Here is a 14,803-nt window from a genome sequence, read left to right as displayed (position 1 = left end):
GGACATAATCAGCATTTTCAAAAGAACAGGGAATAGTATTTGGTAAAATTTTTATTTCATATACATATATAGATATTTTTACTGGGTTGCATATAAAATGTAGTTTTTCAATCATAAGTGTTGGTCAAAAACATTAAAAGCCACTTACTTTTTTTTAAGATTATTTTTTAAATTAAATTTATTGGGGTGACATTGGTTAATAAAATTATATAGGTTTCAAGTATACACTTCTATAATACATCATCTGTATATTAGCATTGTGTGTTCACCACCCAAAGTAAAATCTCCTTCTGTCACCGTATACTTAGCTCCCTTTTTCTATAGCTCTCCCTTTATCCTCTGGTAACCACTAAATTGTTGTTTGTGTCTAGGAGTTTTTGTTTGTTTGTTGCTTTCAGTTTTGTATCCCACATGAGTGAAATCATGATACTTGACTTTTTCTGACTTATTTCACTTAGCATGACAATCTCAAGATCCATCCATGTTGCAGAAAATGTAAAATCCACTTAAAGCACACTATTAATTCTGCATTTCAAATATTCAAAATCCTCAGAAAATTTTGCTGGAATTACTTATACTGATAGAAGTACATTTAACTATTAGGTTGGTGCAAAAGTAATTGCGGTTTTTGCAATTGTTTTACTTCTTTTTAACTTTTATTAGTTTCAGGTGTACAAAACAATGTAACAGTTAAACATTTATCATTTATATCCCTCACACAGTGATAACCCCCCTCCCACATATACTACCCTTCTGACATCACATTACATTTCCACTGTCCCTATTCCTAATGCTGTATTCCACTTCTTGTAACTCTACACACACACACACACACACACACACACACACACACACACACACACACAATTATAGTTGACATTCATTATTGTTCAGGTTCAGGTTTACAGTTATACAATGGAGTATTACGCAGCCATAAAGAAGAATGAAATCTTACCATTTGCAACAATATGGATGGACCTAGAGAACATTATGTTAAGTGAAATATGCAATTATTAACCTTTTAAACCACAATTACTTTGCACCAACCTAATAAATCACCCACTATGATTGCTGCTTTGCCAATTTCTCCTTATAATTTTGTCAGCTTTTGATTTATATATTTTGAATTTATAATGTTAAGTACATACAAGATGCTTTTCTTTATCCTTATTAATGCTTTTGCTTAATTCTGTTTTACCTATTGCTATATTAGCTTTCTTTCAAATTAGTATTACATGACTTACCTTTTTCTTTTTTATTTTTAAATAGTTTCATTTTTAATGCTCAAGGATTAACAGAAATAATAAATATATGAATAAACTTCATATGGTTTTTTTTTTTGGTTTCATTCGCTGTTTTTTTTTAAATTTATTGGGGTGACAATTGTTAGTAAAATTACACAGATTTATCTCTTTTAAGCAACCTATAAGAAACATTTTTTAAAAATATAATTTGATAATCTATCTTTTAACAGAAGAGTATAATCTGTTAACATTTATTGTGATTACTCATATATTTGGATTTATTTTCACCTTAGTTTTTATTTTCCATCTACCATCCTTTTCCTTAGCTCCACCCCGCCTCCCCCTTCCTGCTTTCTACTGGATTCATCAAGTTGCTACATTCTCTTCTCTCTCCCTTTCTTGGTTTGAAAGCTACAGACTATATCAATTATTTAGCTCTTTTTGTGTAAGAAAGTGTGAAGCCATTCCTTATTTCTGTCTTGCCTTAAACTTGACACAGACTGGTAATACATTCACTATCCACTGAATACTCTTGTGCCTGAATCTTGTCTGTGCTGCCTTAAACGTGTTTTATCTTTTTAAAGACCAACAATTATTTGTATAGTCAATAACACTGATTGACATTTTATAAAACTTTTGTACCTCTTGTCATCCAACACTTCTGTGTTCACTTTTATCCTACACAGCCTTTGCTAGTTCTTTCAGTGAAGGTCATGGGTGTTACACTCAGACTTTAAGTATCTCAAATTGTTTTCATTTTGCCTTTTCTCTTGAACGACAGTTTAGCTATGTATAAAATTCTAGGCTGAAAGTTCCTTTATTTTAGAGCTTTGAAGCCATTAGCTCTTGTCTTCGGCTACCTATTATTGCTAGAGAGAAGAATCCTGGTATTCTGTGTACCTTTGTAAAATGAATTTTCTCTCAGGTAGTATGTGAGACTTCCCTTTATGCTTAATGTTCTGCAGTTTCACTATGATGTGTCTAAAGGTGCATTTATTTTGGTACATGGAATGAATTCCCTAAGGACTCATGTCTTTCTTCGATTTCAGAAAATTATCAGTTATTTTTTTTTAAGTATTGCTTGCCCACCTATCCCTCAGGTCTCTCTACTGATAGTCCTATTAGAGTCACATGTCATGTTCCGCAAGACACTCCTATTCTGTAGATACATAATTCAACATGTCTGACCATTCAAAAAATGCTAATTTCATCTGTAAGGAATTCATGTTCTAGTTGTTGATTCTGTTGGCAACCTTTCTTAGCATTAGATTTAGTCATGTGTTTTGGAATTTTGGTTTGCAGGCTCATTTTGAACAGAAATCATTTCCCCCCTTGTCTCTCTACTTGCTCGCCCCTCCCTGTCTGAAGATTTTTATAGTTGCCTCCACCCAGTCCCCCTTCCCCCAGTCCAGAATCAGACTTTATAGTGTTATTTTGGTGCTCTTGCCTCAGTGATATTAAGAAATCCAGATGAGTTCTAAGACATGACTTTGCAAGGGTATATTTATTATCTTCCTGACCCTGTAGGCCCATTATCTCATATAAAGAGGGCCCGTGCCAGTTTTCTCAGTCTCCCATTAGGGGAGCCCACTGAGTTCTTCAATTCTTCAGCTCAGGATTTCTTGATCTTGGTACTGTTGACACTTTGGACTGGATAATTCTTTGTTGAGGGGAACGATCCTGTTCTTTGCAGTATGTTTAGCAGCATCCCAAGACTCTACTCATCAGGTGCCAGTAGCAACACCCCCTGCCGCCCAGTTATAACAACCAAAAATGACTCCAGACAGTGTCAACATCATCCCCAGGTGAAAAATCACTGTTTTATTTCCAATTAATGAGCCTAACTTTAGTCTCTCCTCTTGGACAGGGCACTTGCAGGCCCCAATGTGCCACAGGAGCTGAGCTCCACGCTGCCACTGCCTGCTTCCAAAGCAGAGTTCAAAAAGCTTGTTGATGCAGCCTCGTTCATTGATTCTCATTTATTTTTGTGTATCTTGGGGCCAGGGAGACATATCCCTTGTTTTGAACTCAGCTATGTGCTTTTGGTTTTCTTCTTTAAGCTTTTTATCTATCACTGCTATGTGTTTGAAGCAGAGGGAGAATATTAAGTGTGAACTTATGGAGCCAACTTGACTGGAAGTCAGTAGGTCCAAATCTAATCTTTTGTTTTGTTTGAAACTAAGCCTTTGCCTTCAATAGTCATTAGAGTTATTAGTGTTCTGGAGATCAGAATGTGTTTGAATTTCCATAGCCTTGCTAACTAAAGCCAAATCATACTTATGGATATCATCTTACTAACAACAAAATGTGATTTCTTTTAATAGGGAACAACAGCAGCAGCAGAAATTACAATTACACCAACCAGCACGCACTGGACACTTAATATATGTCAGGGAAATAAATTACTTCATTCAATCTTAAGAACAACTCCATGATGAAGGTAATCTTTTATAGATAATGAAATAGAAGCTTCGAGGTATCCCTAAATAAGTCAATTAAGTGAAGGAACCAGGATGCAAATCTAATTTGAAACCTTGGCCTGTTAGTAATTGTGTTGTACTGCTTCCCACACACACTCTACATGGTATAAATGACTAATGATAATCATTATTTAGTGATCCTTGATGCAGGCACTTTGATGCAAAATACTATGTCACCACCACCATCACCACCAACACCACCATTTCCTGAGAACTCATGAATATGAGCGATATCAGGGGCTGGGGACTGAACTTATCTCGCCTTTTACAAAAATAAACTTCATGAAAGCAGGGCTCATGTCTGTCTTGTCCATTGGTGTTATCATCAATATCCAGAGCATTGCACAGCATAGTGGACATTTAATATATATGAGGTAAAGGGTCACGGTTATCTGTCCCTACAAGATTTATGGGAAGCAGAACACATATAAAAGGAAAAAATAAGACAAGGAGGTAGATGGTAGAGTCAGCTGAGTTGAGAATGAGGTAGTTGCTAAAGCCTCAAGGTGATAAATTAAAAACCTGATCTTGAATAAAAGGCAGGACTTAGATTCAAGAGGGCTAAGAGCATTCTGTGCAGAGGGGTTGACATGCGCATGTAGGAACGACGATGGAGCAGACAGTGCTGGGGGTAGTGCAGTATAGGGAAGGCCGGAGACAGGCTAGAGGACAGATTGCAGAAGGCATTAATGTAAGAGTAAGGACTCTCAACTTTATCTTGCGGGTACTTGGAAGCTTCCAAAGATTTCAGAAAAAAGGTCAAAAGGCTATTTCAGAGATGATATTTTAAAATTGCTTCCTAGGCCTACTCGTGTACCTTATTTCTTCAACACAAATTTGGACAGTTTTACAACTTCTACCTTCCTCTACTTGGTTTGCTTTTTATTCAAGAACCGATTTTGATAGTTCTTACTTTTAAAAATATTACCTTTCATCCAGTATTTAAAATTTAGTAGCATACAGTTGTGCATGGTGTTCTCATAATTTTTTAATCTCCCCTATCAACTTTAAAAACCTTTTTCTTTTTAATTCTCTTATTTTTCTGGCAGAGCTATGTGTATTTTTTCCCTCCCTGTCCCCCTACCCAAACTGAATAGGGTTTTGAACTTAACTAATTTTCTTGCTTGCTTTTCTTTATGTTGCTTTTCTTCTTGATTTCCTTTGATCTGTTTTTCTTAGCTTTGTTTTGTTGACCCTTTTCTAACTTCAAGAGATGAAAGCTTAGTTCAAGTATGACAAATATGTTGTGTGCCTATTCACCACTTTAGCATCTTTTCTGTCTGTGGTAGACATTACTAATCTACAAAGCACTCTTTTCTTGCTAAGCTCAGAGAAGTCCTCATAATTCTTTTCAACACGACGACGCTCTGGAAAATCAGCAGAAGCCAGTGTATCAGTTGAAGCCAATTGGCTATTTGTATCTTGGTTGATTTCTTTTCAATCTTTCTGTATCTTAACAACAAAAATGCTAAGGTTATGAATTTACCTTTTAGTACATCTTTAACTACATTTAAAATATAAAATTTGTTATGTACAATTTTTTTTTCATTTTTAAAAATACTTCAGCTTTATTGAGGTATAACTGACATATAAAATTGTTAAGGTATTTCAAGTGTACATCATGGTAATTTGATATATGTATACATTGTAAAAGGATTCCTCATATCTAGTTATTTAACAAATCCATCACCTACTCATTTGTTTGTTTATTTACTTTGGTGAAAACATTTAAGTTCTACTCTCTTAGCAAATTTCAATGATATAATACAGTGGTATCAACTATAGCCACCATATGTTACTTCAGATACTCAGACCTTACTCATCTTATAGCTGAAAGTTTGTACCCTTTTACCAACCTCTCCTTATTTCCCCCAACTCCCAGCCCTTGGCAACCACTTTTCTATTCTCTGTTTCTATGAGTTTGACTTTCTTTTTTTCCTGATTCCACATTTAAGTAGTATCAGGCAGTATTTGTTTTTTTCTGTCTGGCTTATTTCACTTAGCATACACAATGCCCTCAAGGTCCATCCAGGTGTTGCAAATGGTAGGATTTCCTTCTTTCTCACGGCTGAATAATATTCTATTTTATAAAATCACATCATCTTTATTCATCCATTGGTGGACATGTAGGTTTTCCCCATATCTTGGCTATTGTGAATAACGCTGTAATGAATGGGAGTGCAGACATCTCTTCAATATCCTGCTTTAATTTCCTATGGATATATACCCAGAAGTGAATTGCTAGATCATATGGTAGTTCTAGTTTCAATTTCTTGAGGAACCTCCATACTATTTTTCACAGTAGCTGCACCAATTTACATTCCTACCAACATTGCATAAGGGTTCCCTTTCTCCACATCCCCACCAATACTTATCTCTTGTCTTTTTTCAACAGACATTCTAACAAGTAACGAGGGGGTATCTTCTTGGGGTTTTGATTCACCATTCCCTAATGATTAGTGATGTTAAACACATTGCCGTATATCTGTTGGCCATTTGTATGTCTTTGGGAAAATGTCTCTTCAGCTCCCTGCCTTTTTAATTGGACCTTTTTTTTTTTTTTTTTTTTTTTTTTTTAGCTATTGAGTTATACGGGTTCTCTATATATTTTAGAAAGTAACCCCTTATCAGATAAATGATTTGTAAATCTTTTCTCCCATTTGGTAGGTTGCCTTTTCATTTTGTTGATGTAGAAACTAAAGTTGATGTAGTTCCACTTGTTTATTTTTGCTTTTGTTGCCTTTGCTGTTGGTGTCAAAGCCAAAAAATCATTGCCAAGACCAATGTCAAGGAGTTTAGCCCGTTTTCTTCTAGGAGTTTTACGGTTTCAGGATCATATGTTTAAGCCTTCAATCGATTTTGAGTTGATTTTTGTGTATGGTATAAGATAGGGATCCAGTTTTCCCAACACCACGTATTTGAAAGACTGTTCTTTCCCCATTGTATATTCTTGGCTCCTTTGTCCTTTTGGTTTTCTTCTTTAAGCCTTTTATTTACCACTGCTATGTGATTAAGCAGAGGGAGAATATTAAATGTGAACCTATGGAGCCATATATGCATGGGTTTATTTTTGGGCTCTCTCTTCTGTTCCATTGATCTGTTTGTCTGTTTTTATGCCAGTACCATACTATTTTGATTACTACAGCTTTGTAATATAGTTTAAAAGCAGGAAGTGTGATGCCTCCAGCTTTGTTGTACTTTCTCAAGATTGCTTTGGCTATTTGGAGTCTTTTGTGGTTCCATACAGGTTTTACCTTGTTTTTTTTTTTGGAAAAATGCCATTGCTGGTTGGATAGGAATTACACTGAATCTGTAGATTGCTTTGGGTAGTATGGACATTGTAACGATACTAATTCTTATAATCCATGAGCACTGAATATCCTTCCATTTATTTATATCGTCTTTAATTTATTTCATCAGTGTCTTATAGTTTTAGTGTACAGATCTCGTGCCTCCTTGGTTAAATTTATTTGTTAAATTTTATTCTTTTTGATGCAATTGTAAATGGGATTTTCTTTTTTTTTAACTAAAAATTATTGGGGTGACAATGGTTAGTAAAATGACATACGTTTCAAATGTACAATTCTGTATTACATCATCTATATATCACATTGTGTGCTCACCACCCAGAGTCAGTTCTCTTTCCATCACCATATATTTATTTGACCCCCTTTACCCTCTTCTACTATCCCTTCTGTCCCCTTACCCTCTGGTAACCACTAAACTGTTGTCTGTGTCTATGAGTTTTTGTTTCATGTTTGTCTTGTTTCTTTGTTGTTTTCAGTTTCATATCCCCCATATCAGTGAAGTCATATGGTTCTCAACTTTTTCTGTCTGGCTTATTTGCAGCTTTATTTACAGTGGCCAAGACATGGAAACAACCAAAGTGTCCTTCGATAGATGACTGGATAAAGAAGATGTGGTATATATACACAATGGAATGCTACTCTGCCGTTAGAAAAGATGAAATAGTGCCATTTGCGACAACGTGGATGGACCTTGAGATTATTATGCTACGGGATTGTTTTCTCAATTTCTCTTTCTGGTAGTTCGTTGCTAATGTATAGAAATGCAACTGATTTTTATATATTGAGTTTGTGTCCTGAAACTGTACTAAATTTGGTTATTCTAACAGGTTTTGGGAATCTTTAGGGTTTTCTATATATAATATCATGACTGTGCAAACAGAGACAGTTTTACTTCTTCCTTTCTAATTTGGATGCCTTTAATTTCTTTCTTTTGCCTAACTGGTCCGGCTAGGGCTTCCTTTACCATGTTGGATAAAGAGAGCAAGAGTGGGCATCCTTGCCATGCTCTGAGATGCACAATTCTTATTTTCAATATAATTTTGACCCAAATTAGTTAAAAGAGTGTTTTAAAATTCCTAAATTATTTGGACATTTTTCTAGACTTTTAATATCTCATTTTATTGTAAAGTGGTCAGAGAATGAGGATTTAATTGAAATGTTCTTTAGAAAACTATCCCATGGTAGCTCTACAGGGTACAAACTTGAATATCTATTAATTTAATAATATTAATTATATTGCTCAAAACACTTTATGTCCTCATGTTTGCTCTATTTTGCCTATAATAATGACTATTACTTATGTTCTCTTTCTGGAATTCATTATTTCAGGTTGAATCTGTATTTTCTCTCATCTTATCTTTGCATACTTTTTCCTCAGAATTTGGCAGAGTTTCTGAAATTTGTCCTCTCACAAATTCAATTTTCTGCAGTGCTCAATCTCTATTCTCTGTGTTCAACACCATTTTTCACTCAGGTACTTCTAATTTCCATGCAATCCTCCCTGACCTGCTTGCTCTGTCTGTATGGTAACTTTTTCTAGCTCTACACACTGACACACTCACTCTTAAATTAGGGATTTTCTAAAATGTCGTTTTCTTTCTTGCTTAAACTTACTTCAGAGATTGGTAGCTCCTATGAATCTTCTCCATGGAGCTTTCTTTTAAGCTATACCATCTATTCCCAGATTCCAAGATTTTAAAATAGTTGCTCATCTTCAGAGAGAGAAGCCTAAGTTTGCCATTAAGGGCTTATGATCTTGGAGGAATTGATATGGATTCAACCAAAGGTTGGTATAAGTTCCTGCCCACATCTTTTAAAAAGGGGTTTTCATAATCAGGTAAGAAAGAAGGGAAGTGAGAGATAGGAAATATCTGGCAGTTACAGTACCATGTTAACAGCTGTTTTAACATCCAGTGGGCAGAAATGTGAAGTAAGATTTTAATTTAAATTACACATATATGAACCAACAAAGGAAGACCCTTCGTCCCATGACTCTTGTGTACTACTTCTCCCCCCTGGACCATACATACCCCAAAGGCAACTTTTGGTTAGGTGTGGTTACTACTTCTCTGACTGATGTCATTGTCCATAACTAAAGCAAGACTTAAGATCTCCTAATGCCACCACTGAGGTCCAAATGCAGAGGGTTGGTAGAAGAGAGAGTCTAAGTGGCAGATTCCCTGACTGGTTCTCACCTCTTCCTACCTCCAGGCCCTTGGTGTATTCCAGGCCTCCCACTGATTTCCTAGACTGCACTCTCATAGGAAGGTAGTATATAAAAGCCCTCAATGTTGTTCTTCAATCCAATCCTTCTACATCTAATTAATTCCCCCAACACTTCAGCATGAGACTGACACTAATTCTTCCTCCTTTTGAGTATTTCATTGGCCATTTTATCGGGAAAACTGGTGTGGGAAGGGAGGGGTGTGAGTTCCTAAGTGCTGACATTGCATTTCCCCAAAGACAATATTTTAGGATGATTAATCTGCCATTTAATGTACAGAATGGATTTGAGTAGACTGGTGGGGCCTTTGAAATCACTGGTCCACTGGGAAGTCTGGGGTTAGCACAGTAGGTGATGTGGATTCCAGTTCTGGCTGTGCCACTGACCGACCACCCGTGGATCTTGCTACACTCGCAGCCCCACTATGCCTCTATTCCTTGATATTCCAGCACTAAAAGACTATGATTACTGTGACAGTATGATTTATAATAAGAAAACACATTTTTTCTTCCTCCTGCTTCTGGCTCGTAGGTCCTCAAACCCTTGGAATTTCCTAAGTGTTGAGAGTGTGATAAAGGTTGTCTTTTGTTATGTCAATGAAATGATTTTTTTGGAAGCACCTAAAGATGGGGACTGGTTGTCAGGAGAACCAACCATGTGACTAGAGGAACTTTCAGTTGATTCAATCACCAATGGCCAATGATTTACTCAATCGTGCCTGTGTAATGAAACCTCCACAAAAACCCATGAGGATGAGGTTTGGAGAGCTTCTGGGTCGGTGAACACGTACACATGTGGGGAGAGTGGTAGGCCTGGCCAGCGCATGGAAACTCTGTGCTCCCTGCCCCTGTGCATCTCTTCCATCTGGCTGTTCCTGTGTTATATCCTTTTACAATACTCACAAACCGGTGATCTAGTAGGTAACATGTTTCTCTGAGCTCTGTGAGCCATTCTAGCAAATTCATCAAACCCAAGGAGGGGGTTGTGGGAACCTCTGATTTACAGCTAGTAGGTGAGAAATACAAGTAACAACCTGGACTTGCGATTGGCATTCTGAACTGGAGGGGGGTGTTGGAACGTCCAACCTATAGCAGGTTGGTCAGGAGCACAGGTTAAGAGCCTGGGCTTGCGGCTGGCATCTGAAGAGACAAAGGTGGGTGTAGGGGGGGAGAGGAGAAGGAAGGAGGGAAAGGGAGAATGGGGGTGGGGGGTGGGGGCGGGAGAGAGAGGGAGAGGGAGAGAAAGAAAGTGTGTGTATGTAGTCTTGTAGGACTGAACCCTTAACCTGTGGATTCTGATGCTATGTGCATGTACATAGTGTCCAAATTGAACTGACTCATTCAATTACCCTGCTGGTGTCTGAGAATTACTTGTTGATGTGGGGGGAACCCCACCCTCACTGCACGTTGCAATTGGGTCCAAGAACCCTTCTGAATTCTATTTTTTGGAAATGTGTAATTTAGACAATCCTATATTTAAGGATGGAGATGCCACAGATTCAATTGAATTTCTTGAAACTGCAAATAATGAAAGGCTACCTACAACATGACACGGTCTAAGCTCACAAGAACCTACTTTTGGACCATTATAACTCCTGATCACTTTGCCTCACTTAAATGAATCACATGTTAAGAAGAGATAGCACATATATTTTTAACCTGATCCTTATGTTTATATTTTTACGATACTAATCTCTGGGCACCTTTCATCATATTTCTGACATACCAAATGCTAAGGTCAGATTCCTTGGTATTTGGTTTGCCCATGCTGCCAAGCTCTTGACTGCTTTGCTCCCTCATCCCCAGCAGCCTTGAACAAACACCACTGTCCTGGGTGCTGACACAGCACCGCAGTTACCTTCGATTTCCACTGAGGTCACCCTGATGAAGAAGATCCTAAAACCTGGGCAAGGAAAGTTCATCCCAGCTGGTTAAAGAAAAGCTCTTTTGTTGAGTCTGGTATTTCTTACACAGTTTTCTTTCTTTAGAGAAGTCCCAAGGTACAAGAGCTTTCACCCTGCCCTTTCGAATTCATCTCTAGTCTATGAGTTTTGCCCATGTTCCTGGCAAACTTTAATCTCCTCAGGTTTCTTTCTCCATATTTCCTGGAGAGTGTAATCCTGGCTCTGAAAAAAAAAGGTCATTTACAAGAAAGAGACAGTTCACATGCATGTGGCTGTTCCTAGGCTGTCACCCCTCTTAGTTCAGCTGACTGCCTGGAAGAAATCTCACAAGTAATTTCGGGAGGAGAATCTGAAGTGGATACTAAATTATGAAGTGTTGCAAACGTTAAAGAGGAAAATCAAGGAAGCCTACTGGCACTATGGAAAAGGTTAAAAAAAAATCTAAATCATTCTCTTCACAGAACTGACAAATGAGATTCAGTTAAAGGAAATATAAGTACGTGAATTGGAGAACTCTAACAAAGAACCGTTGGGCCAACAAGGGATGATGAAAATGGCTGTAAAGCATCAGAACTAAAAAACAAATGTGCTCATAAAAAAGCTTTCAACAGAATAGACAGAAAACAACTTATTTTGGTTAATTATTCAGTGGGGACAGTGGTTTTTGTTTTCCAGATGGGAAACTGAAACCTTTAGAGGAAAAGTGACCTGAATATTATCATAAAGAAACAGGACTCCACTGTTCTGATTCTCGATTCCCTTTGCACCAAAATTCAAACGACATTCCATCTTTTATGTTCTATTGTTCTCTAAGCTCAACCCTCTAGGATGTGGAAATTTTGATGCTCTTGGAAATTGCTTCTATATTTGTCTAATGCCAACTTCTGTGCTAAGAGAAAGAAGTTTGAAGTTCGCCCCCAAAACACAGGGCTTGGCACGGTCCAAAGCTCATTACAACTTCTCATTAGTTGTGTCTCTTGGGGCAGCTATGGCATTCCTGAGTGTGACTCAGTATTACCAGTCACAACTGAGGGTTCCTGAGTAATCAGTACTGAGCCAGAGTAAAGGCTGCAATGCAATAAGCTCCCGGCAAATGGGGCAACACAGCTTGCACGAAGTTAAAAAATTACATGAAAATTTTTTGAAATGCCACCTTGGTATTAACCATAATAATACCTAACACTTACTCAACATATACTATGTACCAGGCACTGTATTTGTGCTTGACGTTCATGAATTCATTTATCTCTCTGAATGACCCTGCGAAGCAGATACTATTCTTATCCCTATTTTAAAAGAGGATGGCAGATAGATGCTCAGTGACTTGCTGTGCTACCTAGCAATATGAATTACTTTAGAACAAGAACACTCAGGATCCTGACTTGGGAAGCCATGAGAGCTTTCTCTAGGTTAAAAATAACTTCCTCAATCCAAATGAAGCCTGGAGTTTAGTTCAGAGTAATGTACCAATGACAGCTTCTTGGTACGGCACATTCCTCCAATGTACCATGGCCATGTAAGATGTTAGCAATGGAGAAAACTGCGTGCACTTATCTTTACAACTTTTCTGTAAATCTAAAATTATTCTAAAATAAAAAGACTATTTTAAAAAACTATCTGGATACTTCATCTTCATAGAGGGAACTTTTCATTGAGTCGGTACAGATAAAAAGAATGTTTTTTTCCCCCTAAAAGTCAAAAGGATACTGAAAACAGTGGGGCCCTCACAACAATGTACACTTTACGTGGAAGTGAGAGAACGTTACGGTCTCCACTCGTGCTAGCTTATTTAGCTTCAGAGGCTTGTGCTAGAGTTTTAAAGGCAAATTGGAAACTATTTCCTGGAACAGCGCCTCACAGCACGCCTTTTGATTCTTGGATTATATTTCTTAAATTCTGAAGAAATCTTGCTTTTATCCCCCCTTCTGTGCATTTTTGGTGCTGAGCTGTTTCCGGTTTTCCCACACTCCTGCCTGTCAGAGAGAAGAAACCACAAAAATGCAGCAAAGCAAAGTTTGTCCACAGAGCTGCAATTCCACCTCAGAAGGCTGTGGAGTTCTCTTGCCAGCACTGAGTTCAGGGCAGTGAGCGGAGTCTTCAAATGTCCAGCCCTGCTGCCTGCTGACAGAGCCTACCTCTCCACCAGCAGACCAGCTAGCCACGTGGGCCCTCACGGGCCATCTCAGGGTCCTGGCAATAACGGGAGAATCCACAAACATGAAGCACACTGACAAATTCAACATCATTCATATCTGACTCACTGACTCACTTTCCTACCTAACTGTGGGTTTCTCACACTTGTGAAGGACGGTGTGGTTTCAGAATGCTTATGATGGAGACTAGGCTTATTGTGTTCTGACGTGTACTAGGTCTTATTCTATGTACTTCACTTGTCTTAACTCTGCTAATATTTATCAACCGTCCTACGAAGCAGATATTCTTCATAGCCCCATTTCACAAATGAGGAAACTGAGGCCAAAAGATTAACTTTTAACAACTTGACTTGGAAAAGTCCTGGAAGTACACATTGTTCCCCAATAAAGTCCTGTTCCCCTTCCCCAAAAATAAAAATAAAAAAATCTTAAAAACAAACAAAAAAGAGATTAACTTGTAACTTGCTGAATGTCTCAAGTCAGTAAAGTGTAGAGTGGGCAGGCAGCCGGGCTCCAGAGGCTGCACCCTTAAGGATTTGACTCTTTCTAAGGTGAAGGGCCATGCATGCAGCTTCCTTCCTACTTTGCCACTGGCTTTCAATCACAAACTGTAGTCTTCCTACTGCCCTTCCCTATGGCTCCAGAGAGTTCTGTAAAGTCATTTCAATACCAATTATTCCCAGAACAGTGTTTGGCACTTAGTAGGCACTGAATAAATATTTGTTGGATAAATGAATAATGGCAGCAATATCATTAAAACAGCCACAAGGGATTGTTTGCAATCCAAATCCAGAATTTGATTCACTGTGCAAAGGGGAAAAACAGTAACTGTTTCTGCAATGTCTGAGGAGTCTTTCTTATAACTCAATTTGGTTTTGTAAAGGACAAATGAATAAGGAGCCATAATTAGAGCAAGAGAAATACACAAATCTTCTAGGTGATTATACATCAGGGAACACCTACCTCTTCAAGACATCTTTGAAAAAGTTCCCCACTTTTACATGTAGAAGCGCTGTTAGAACCGACACCCTTTGCCAGTCTATTTCTGGTTCACTAGCTAAAAAATGGCTGGAAGTAGAGTGAGGATGTGACCTACAAAAATTTGATTCGGAGTGGAAATGTCTTTTTTGAGTTAAAAGAGATATACGTATACTACTAACGGTATCCAAAACGTTTCCACATAGAGCCTGTAGACTGTTGAGAAATTAACCCTCCCAATGAAATACCAATCCTATGTCTTCCCATTCAAATGCCTAAAAGTGAACAAACGAGGGTAAGGGTGTTGAATTCTATATGAAATTGAAAAGATGTGCCACTGCAGAGTGAGCAGGAGAAGAGAGCTTCCAAGAGGAAGTCTGCACTTCCTGTCTCCAAGCCCACAGGTCAGCACTGTAACCTGGGGCTGCACTGTCTGTCGCTCCTGCCAGAGGCTGGAAGAGGTGGCTCGCAACGATCCTGAACCCAGTGGTGGTGGCAGCGCTCGGCACAATC

General features: G+C 38.1%; 1 protein-coding gene across 16 annotated transcripts in view; it reads right to left on the bottom strand.

The window, feature by feature from the left end:
* TTLL5 (tubulin tyrosine ligase like 5) overlaps nucleotides 1–14,803 on the bottom strand; it is a 241,367-nt gene that overhangs the window by 42,001 nt on the left and 184,563 nt on the right. The window lies entirely within an intron of this gene.

This window comes from Rhinolophus sinicus, chromosome 3 (genome assembly GCF_057876585.1).
Source record: "Rhinolophus sinicus isolate RSI-liver-muscle chromosome 3, RSI-T2T, whole genome shotgun sequence".
In the NCBI taxonomy this organism is placed as follows: Eukaryota; Metazoa; Chordata; class Mammalia; order Chiroptera; family Rhinolophidae; genus Rhinolophus; species Rhinolophus sinicus.
The sequence above is the reverse complement of the archived record's forward strand: the minus strand, read 5'-3'. Positions and strand labels throughout refer to the sequence as shown.